This window comes from Triticum aestivum, chromosome 5B (assembly GCF_018294505.1).
Source record: "Triticum aestivum cultivar Chinese Spring chromosome 5B, IWGSC CS RefSeq v2.1, whole genome shotgun sequence".
In the NCBI taxonomy this organism is placed as follows: Eukaryota; Viridiplantae; Streptophyta; class Magnoliopsida; order Poales; family Poaceae; genus Triticum; species Triticum aestivum.
This window is the reverse complement of record NC_057807.1, coordinates 63,726,040-63,735,749: the sequence shown is the minus strand read 5'-3', so window position 1 is coordinate 63,735,749 and position 9,710 is coordinate 63,726,040. Positions and strand designations below refer to the sequence as shown.

The window sequence follows — 9,710 nt, the reverse complement described above, 5'->3', positions numbered from 1 at the left end:
CATGTTCATGGAGCAAAATTTAAACAAACATCATTTTAAACATTTCAAACATGGGTGAAAATGACATATTATTAAACTAGACAAAATTCTGAGCAAGTTTCATATATAATTTATTTAGATCCGATGCACGGTTAATAAGTTAGGATATGCATGAAGATGAGGGTCTTTTCTGTAAAACTGTAAATCCTGGGAAATTAGACAAATTCGCAGGTCAGGAAAAAAAACGATACGGGCCGCATCTACACTTGCTGGGCCAACAGAGGGGGGCTGCTCACCACGGCACTTGGGCCGGCTCGGTGGTGCGGCCCACGCGGGCGCTGGCGCGGAGCTGGGTCAAGCAGGGGATGAGAAGGCCGATCGAGGGGGAGGCGCTGGGCCTGGCGCGGTCAACGGCTTCGACGAGGCGCTGCTCTCGCATCTGGAGAACAGAAGCAGCAGCCGCAGGTTTAGGCGACAGACGGCGAGACTTGGCGCGAAGGCAGGGCGGCGACTCGTCGCAGGGGGCTTGGCGCGGGGAGGGAGCGGCGCTGGGGCGGAGGAGCTCCGTTCCCGGCGAAGGCAGAGGGAGGCGGGCGACGGCTGTTGCTCCCTCTGCAGCACAAGAGCGAGAGAGAGATGTGAGAGGAGGAGAGCAGGGGCACCGAGGGAGAGGGCACGGGGCAGAGGAGGCAGCGGGGCTCGGGCACGGCGTCGCTCTACCGGCGGGAGGCAGGGACGAGGCCGGGGCGCAGCGAGGTCGGGCGTCCATGGCGCGGTAGCGGCTGCAGGGAGGGCCGGCGAGGAACGAGATCCGGGCGGCGGGCTGCTGGCTCGGAGCGCTACTCCCTGGCTTCCTGCGAGACGAGGCAGAGACGAGAGAGGGATTTGAGAGACAGAGAGCAAAACAGGAGAAGGAAGGGAAGGGACGGCACGGGGCTCATCTTGCCAGCTGCGGGTTCGGTCGCCGGTGGCCGAGGAGCTGAGGATCTCATGGATCGAGGGGAGGAGGCTGATTGCGAGGGGATCGAGAGGAGGAGGTGGTTGCCGGCTCCGGTTGGGCAGGTGGATTGGGAGTAGATCCCAAGGAGGAGGAGGCAGGAGGAGTGGTGGCGGCGGCGATGCGTAGGATGGGACAGGGGCCTAAAATTTAGGGTTGCTCCCTTGGATTGGACTATAAATACATAGCGCTGGATTTGGTTAGGGGCTATTTCGTCCCTCCGTTCGAAATCGGATGGTCGGGAAAAAAATAGGCTAGGGAGCCCAATTAACAAAACGGAGATGTTTTGTAGACGTTAGGGGATGATCCGGACACAACGGTACGACTGCCCGGGTCAGGTTCGGGACAGTTTCGGACGCGCGCGCGAGGAGGGTTGCGGGCTGACGAGAGAGGTTAGGTTGGGTCTGGCGGATTGTGAAGAGCGGGTTGGTCTGAGAGAAGAGGGGAGAGATGCAGCCCGGCACGATTTCCGGAGACCGAAAACGTCCGACGTTAGACCGGCTATACTGCCGCTATAGTTATCCGTTGGGGCGTCAAACGGACTCCGAATGTGATGAAACTTGGCAGGCGACCTACTAACAACAAAACAACATCACACGCCAACTTTCGTCCCATTCCGAGAACATTTTCCGGCCACTTATAAAATAATATTTCGGACATGCCCCGGGCGCGTGCAAGTGTGTGTGGGCTCAGAACGGACAACGGAGAGAACAAAGAGACCGGGACGGATGCAAGTTTTGAAAACATGATGATGCAATGCGGATGATGACATGGCAAGATGCAACACGCAAGCGAATGACAGAACGACAGCTGGCACATCGGTCTCGGGGCGTCACAGCGGCGTAGCTTTGTCTGCTCTCCCGGGCCTTGTATCGTCTTGTGCGGTAGCGAGGCCGAACAGGTTATCCGGAATATGGAGTCCTGAAAGTAAGAAATAAAAGAAAAAGTCCGGCAGCCCCTAGTACGTTTAACGCCGTATTGTAGGCATGCCGCTAAAGTGCTCCCTTCCCCCGTGCCCATGGAATTTTAAGGGCATAGCTGTGTACTCGAGGTACTAATTCCACGATGCTGCGATGGATGGGGTTGGGGCCGCATCGCTACGCCTGCTGCGATCTTGCCAAGTGGTCTTGTTGTAGGTTACTCTGGGCGCGTTTCGCACTGTCCTGCGTTTTAGCGGCCGGACTGGAGAACTGCCTTGAAAGGCTACTTTGTACTTCCGATGCGAGGGCCGCCGTGTGCTGCTCCGTAGTTATGGAGCGTTCGGTGTTTCCGCTGACCATGATTACTCCTCGAGGGCCTGGCATCTTGAGCTTGAGGTATGCGTAGTGCGGAACCACATTGAATTTAGCGAATGCAGTTCGTCCGAGCAGGGCGTGATAACCACTGCGGAACGGGACTATATCGAAGATTAACTCTTCGCTTCGGAAATTATCCGGAGATCCGAAGACCACATCAAGTGTTATCGAGCCTGTGCAACTGGCCTCCACACCTGGGATAACGCCTTTAAAGGTCGTCCTTGTGGGCTTGATCCTTGATGGATCTATGCCCATTTTCCGCACTGTATCCTGGTAAAGCAGGTTCAGGCTGCTGCCGCCGTCCATTAGGACTCTTGTAAGATGAAATCCGTCAACGATTGGATCAAGGACCAATGCGGCAAAGCCGCCATGACGGATGCTAGTGGGATGGTCCCTTCGATCGAAAGTGATCGGGCAGGAAGACCAAGGGTTGAACTTTGGGGCGACTGGCTCCATTGCGTATACGTCCCGTAGCGCACGCTTCCTTTCCCTCTTGGGAATGTGATTTGCATATATCATGTTCACCATCCGCACTTGTGGGGGAAACCCCTTCTGTCCTTTGTTGTTCGGCGGCCTAGGCTCCCACTCGTCATTGCTGTCTAGCCCCTTGTTTTTATGTTCAGCTCTTAACTTGCCTGCCTGCTTGAACACCCAACAGTCTCTGTTAGTGTGGTTAGCTGGCACTTCGGGGGTGCCGTGAATTTGGCACAGGCGATCGAGTATTTGGTCCAAACTGGACGGGCCCTGGTTATTCTTTTTAGATGGCTGTTTCCGCTGACCGGATTTATGGCCTCTGAATCCGGCATTTACTGGCGTATCCTCATTACTGTCGCTGCTTACACAGCGTTTTTGATTGTTTCGACGTGACCTGCCACTTTTGTCCTTGGTGTCCGAATTTCCGGACTTCTTCGATAAGTTGTTACTACGAGCTAGCCAGCTGTCTTCTCCCGCGCAAAAGCGGGTCATGAGCGTCGTTAGGGCTGCCATGGACTTCGGATTTTCCTGTCCCAGGTGCCGGGCAAGCCATTCGTCGCGGATATTATGCTTGAAGGCCGCTAGGGCCTCTGCGTCCGGACAGTCGACTATCTGATTTTTCTTTGTGAGGAACCGTGTCCAGAATTGCCTGGCCGATTCGTCTGGCTGCTGGATTATGTGGCTTAGATCATCAGCCTCTGGTGGTCGCACATAAGTGCCCTGAAAGTTGTCAAGGAATGCGGCCTCCAGGTCCTCCCAAGAACCGATTGAATTTACTGGCAGGCTGTTAAGCCAATGCCGAGCTGGTCCCTTGAGCTTGAGTGGGAGGTACTTGATGGCGTGCAGGTCGTCGCCGCGTGCCATGTGGATATGGAGGAGATAATCCTCGATCCAAACTGCCGGGTCTGTCGTACCATCGTACGACTCGATATTGACGGGTTTAAAACCCTCTGGGATTTGATGATCCATTACTTCATCTGTGAAGCATAACGGGTGTGCGGCGCCCCTGTATTGGGCTAGGTCGCGCCGTAGCTCGGCAGAGCTGTGCATGTTGTGTTCGGCCCGGCCGGACCTGTTGTGTCCGAACTGAAAATTGTCACGTGTTGGGCGTCCGCGCGATCTGTATATCGATCTTGTCTGCCTTGCTTTGTCCTCCAATACTTGTCACAGGTCTGGCTCGTTTTCTTGTGCCCTGGCCGAACAGCCCCGTAGTACGGTTGGCCTGAAGGTGCGGCGGGCCTCTCTGTCACGGCCGCGAGGTGGCCGATCTGCCATGTCATTTGCTTCGTCCTCTGATTGGGGAAGCGGCCTGCGTTTGGGGTATGTTTTGGAGTGGCGCCCGAGTTCGTACTCCTCGGCCGCAAGGACATCTGTCCATCTATCCGCCAGCAAATTCTGATCAGCTCTAAGTTGTTGCTGCTTTTTCTTTAGGTTGTTGGCCGTGGCAATAAGCCTGCGTTGAAAACGCTCTTGTTCGGCGGGGTCTGGTGGTACGACGAATTCATCGTCATCGAGGCTTGCCTCGTCTTCGGAGGGAGGCATGTAGTTGTCATCCTCAACCTCTCTTTCTGCCGCATTCTTGTGAAGGCTGGCTTCACCGTCTTCCCGTGCCGAGTCTTGCTGGGGTTGGTGTTCTTCGGTGATGTCCGGGGTAGCATTGTCTCCCGTGCCGGAATCACTGTTCTTACTTTGGCGGGATTTGGAGCGGTGCCGCTGACGGCGGCGCTTGGGATGCTTTTTTGATGAGCCGTCCTCCGCTGTTCCATCCCATCTCCATCTTTTGGAGCGTCCACCATATATATGTCATATGACGAGGTGGCGGTCCAGCGCCCTGCAGGTGATGGTTGTTGTTCGTCTCCTCCTTCATCGTCCAAGTCGTCGAAGTCTTCGGAGCCGTAGTCAACCATGTCGGTTAAATCGTCGATAGTGGCTCTTAAGTGGGTGGTGGGTGGGCTTTGAATTTCTTCATCGTCCGAATCCCAACCTCGCAGACCATAATCCGGCCTGGGCTCTCCTGATAAAGAGAGAGACTTGAGAGAATTCAGGATGTCACCAAAAGGTGAACACTGAAAGATATCCGCGGCAGAGAACTCCATTACAGGCGCCCAATCGGATTCGATCGGCAGGGGCGTAAAGGGCCCGGAGTCCGGAGAAGAATCCGGCTCCTCAGAGTAATAGGCAGCACGGAGTGCAGGGTCGGCGTTCGGCTCAACCGCCTTTAACGTCGCAGCCCCTGAGGTGACGTCCAACCGTTCTTCCTCAACGAACGCAGCGGGCTCTAAATCGATGGTAGGGGCCGGAGCGTGTGCGGCCTCCAGGACACTGTTCGGGAGCAGAGCTATATCGTGCTCTTCTCGACAGTGCAACACGCTTGGCTGTGGCTCGAATCCGTCGAAGATCAAGTCTCCGCGGATATCCGCCGTGTAGTTTAAGCTTCCAAACCTGACTTGATGGCCCGGGGCGTAGCTTTCGATCTGCTCCAGATGGCCAAGCGAATTGGCTCGCAGAGCGAAGCCGCCGAAGACGAAGATCTGTCAGGGGAGAAAAGTCTCACCCTGGACCTTATCGCTGTTGATGATCAAAGGAGCCATCGAACCTAAAGGCGACGACACAGAGGAACTCTCAATGAAAGCACCAATGTCAGTGTCAAAACCGGCGGATCTCGGGTAGGGGGTCCCGAACTGTGCGTCAAGGTTGGATGGTAACAGGAGACAGGGGACACTTTGTTTTACCCAGGTTCGGGCCCTCTCGATGGAGGTAAAACCCTACTCCTACTAGATTAATATTGATGATAAGGGTAGTACAAGAGTAGATCTACCACGAGATCAAGGAGGCTAAACCCTAGAAGCTAGCCTATGGTATGATCGTGTATGACGATGGTTGTTGTATGTATGTTGTATATTGTCCTACGGACTACAACCCTCCGGTTTATATAGACACCGGATAGGTTTAGGGTTACACAGAGTCGGTTACATGGGGAGGAGATCTTGAATATCCGCACACCTAGCTTGCCTTCTACGCCAAGGAAAGAACCTTCCGGACATGGGACGGAGTCTTCGGTCTTGTATCTTCATAGTCCTGGAGTCCGGCGGGAGATATAGTCCGGCTATCCAAACACCCCCTAATCCAGGACTCCCTCAGTTACTAATATCCTAAAGGAACTAGCAAACACTGTCAACAGGAGGTAAGCAGGGTGAATCTCGGTTTCAAGAACCCAGGAATAGAATACCTACTACTAAATAACATCACGGGATGCTTTTGAGAAAGGTGGGCAGAATTATCACACTGGGAACACAAAACATGGCTAGATTACTAGGTGATCCCTTAAGACACCTAGGGTCATAATAATAACTCCAACATATATGTCGAGGCAACAAAGTACCTCAACTCACCGATTAGTGTGCTTATTCTGACCAAAAAGGACATCAGGAACGGAAAGAAAGGATTTGCAAAAGCATCAGACTATGTAGAAACCTGGGATGACTCAGACAACATAACGGCTGTAAATGCTCAAAATGATTTGAGACATCCTGCAAAATGGTGGCATAACCACTCAACATCACAATATCAAGGTTCTGAGGCCAGCTATGAACATATGGAAGTAGTAGGAACTGAAGTGAGGCTTGAATTCAACAATCCTAGGCAACTACGGTTTAGTAACACGTCATTCTGAGAGATAGATGAGAAGGCCTAGTTCTTAATCCCCGTAGAAAAGAAGAGGTTGACTCAGATCAGAAGGACATAAGGTAAAGGAGTAAAAAGAGCCTTACGTTCCCTTCCACAATCAATTCCCTTATATAACTAAAGCATTTCTAGACACAACTTCGAGCAGTTTGGCTTGGCAATCCTACAGGCAGTCAGGCTCTGATACCAAAGCTGTCAGGACCCTGACCCTAAGCCACATCGATCTAGCATGTAACACATCATATCACTTTGCGGCCTCATGCACGGTATTCCCATGGGTGCCACCTTACCTGGCCCGGGACCGTTTGCACCTTTTGTCTCATGTATATGATAGTGTCGCTAGCATCCATATGACAGAGAACCCGGGCCGACATGACTAGTCGTGAACCCAAAGTGGCACTAACTTACAGGGACAGGCATACATGAATCAACATCGAGCATGTCGGTCAGCAACGTGCGAATCCGGGCTGTAGCACTGGGCTAACAGGACTCCGGGAACCCGGGCTGTAGCAGGCTAGGCAGGACTCCGGATGTCACCGCGTGACATTTCCCCAAAGGGACAGACACATGAACGAAGTGAAACACATGCCGACCAGTCAAATGTCCTGAGTAGTAGTGCTGGGCTAGCAGGACTCCGGTGAACCGGGCTGTAGCGGACTACTATGGCATGGAAGCACAAGACTACATTTCCCCATAAAAGAGGCTACCAAGGATAAACAACTAGGTTGTCGGATCCCACACATACCAAGCATTTCAATCATACACACAATATGCTCAATATGTGTAAATACACCATGGCATCACAACATAACTCTACGACTCAAGTATTTATTCATTAGGCTCCAGGGAGCCAAGATATTACAAGCATGGGTCTCATGACCCAACAATCAGAGCATGCAAGTCAAGGCACATGCGGAAACTTATCATGTCTGAGTACAGACATCTATAAATGAAAAAGGCTGAGAAGCCTGACTATCTACCAGATCCTGCCGAGGGCACAAGATCGTAGCTGAGGTATCAAGCTAAACGTCAAAGTCCACACGGAACTACTAGCGAGACTGACGTCTCTCTACAAAACATAAAATAAGCAAACGTGAGTACAAATGTACCCAGCAAGACTTACATCAGAACTAACTACATATGCATTGGTATCAACAAAGGGGGTAGTTGAGTTTAACTGCAGCAAGCCAGCTTTGACTCGGTGGCTATCCTGAACTACGACTGCAAGTAACTCTTTTGAGATGGCGCACACGAGTCCACATATTCACCATATCAATACACCACTATGGATCCTCTCCCGTCTCCCTACGAGAAGGCCATCCATAGCAGTCACGCTTATCTTGCGCATTTTAGAGTATCCACTTTCACTTGTCTATGAACTATGCAAGGGGTCCAAGTTTCCATATCCGAGGAATCCGGCTATTCAAATAGATAATGATAACCCTGCAGGGGTGTACTTCTTCCCACACGCTCTCGCCACTTACCACAAGAGGAAGGTGGGAAAACGGAGGGTAGCTCACGACGGGTCAGCGGGCGCTCAGCGGGCTCCCGGAAGGGCGAACGGCGACGTGGCGTTGACGGTGATCTCGGGCGGCCAGGTTCGAAGATGGTGATGGCGACGGCAATGCAGGCGATCCGGGCTTGGTTCCTTCGGCTTGGAGAAGCTGCACGAGGACGCAGAGCTTGGGGGCATGACCGAGGGGCGAGGGGACGGCTGTGGCTGCGCGGGCAGCGAGCGGTGGCGACGGCAGCGGTCGGCCACCAGATGCAGAGCGAGAGGGAGGCAACAGTGGAGGGAATCGACACGAGGAGGGGAAGAGAGGGTTCCGGGGGGTGCGTGGCACTCGTAGCGGCGTCGGGGAGGCAGCAAGCAGGCAGGAGGTGGAAGTGCGCGTGCGTGCGTGCGGCGGGCACGTGCCCCTGTCCTCCTGGTGAGAGGACAGGGACGACTGGCATGGCCAATCAGCTGGGCCGAAATGCTGGGCCGGCTGGTAAGTGGCCCAGGTAACTTCTCTCTCTCTAATTTAGTTTCTGTTTTCTATTTGTTTGCTCTGTTTTGATTTAATTTAGCACTAAATCATTTTTACATAATTCTGAGAATATTTTTGGGCACTCTCTGAATTAATCCGGTGTCCCTCAATATTTATCAGAATATTTGGAGCTGTCAAAATATTTATAGCAATGTTTTGGAGCCCCAATCAAATACAATATGTGTTGCGGTAAAATCCAAGATGGCTAGGAAAAATGTGCATCACCTCTGGTTGCTGTTTCCAACATTTCCAAAAATCATGAACATTTTTCTAAGACCATTTTAGGTTCTTGGAATTTATTTTAGTTGAACCTATTTGATTTCTCTTTAGGTGCTAGGGTTTGAGTCAATCCCCATTTCAATTTCACATCACTTTAGACATGATGCATGGATGCAATGCCACTATCTGCAACCAAATTCTAGGGCTGTGACACGCACCCGCATCAGCTCCGACCCTTAGTTCGGAGCCAACTACGCCGATCGAGGACGGGTGGTTGGACGCTGCCTCGGACGCTGCAATCCCTACAGCGATCGAGCCGAACACCAGTCTTGTCCTCTACGAAGCCTGTGACTCCAAGGTGCCGGACTCCTCTCCAGACTCCGAGCCCTCCGCGCCCCTACCGATCAAATCCGATTGGGCGCCAATCATGGAGTTCACCGCCGCGGACAGCTTTCAGCACTGGACCTTCGGCGATATTCCCAATTCACTAAAGTCTCTCTCTTTATCAGGAGAGCCCTGGCCGGACTATGGTCAGCAAGGATGGGATGTGGATGATGAAGAAATTCAAAGCCCACCCACCACCCACTTTGTAGCCACTGTCGATGATTTAACCGACATGCTCGACTTTGACTCCGATGACATCAATGGTATGGACGCCGATGCAGGAGACGATCAAGAACCAGCGCCTATAGGGAACTGGAAAGCCACCTCGTCGTATGACATATACATGGTGGACACCCCAAAAGAAGGCGATGGCGATGGAACAGCGGAGGATGACCCCTCCAAGAAACAGCTTAAGCGTCGGCGTCAGCGGTGCCGCTCTAAATCCCGCCAAAGCAAAAATGGTGATTCCGGCATGAGAGATAATAACACTCTGGACAGTGCCGAAGAAAACCTCCTCCAGCAAGATTCAACACAGGAGGATGGAGAAGCCAGCCCTCATGAGAGAGTGGCATACAGAGAGGTCGAGGACAATAATTATATGCCTCCCTCTGAAGACGAGGCAAGCCTCGACGACGAAGAATTTGTCGT

The 9,710-nt window shown here is 52.6% G+C and overlaps 1 pseudogene; it reads right to left on the bottom strand.

Moving 5' to 3' along the window:
* Positions 1–271: 271 nt before the first annotated feature.
* The window catches only part of LOC123114637 (uncharacterized), a 50,342-nt pseudogene continuing 40,903 nt past the window's right edge, over positions 272–9,710 (bottom strand).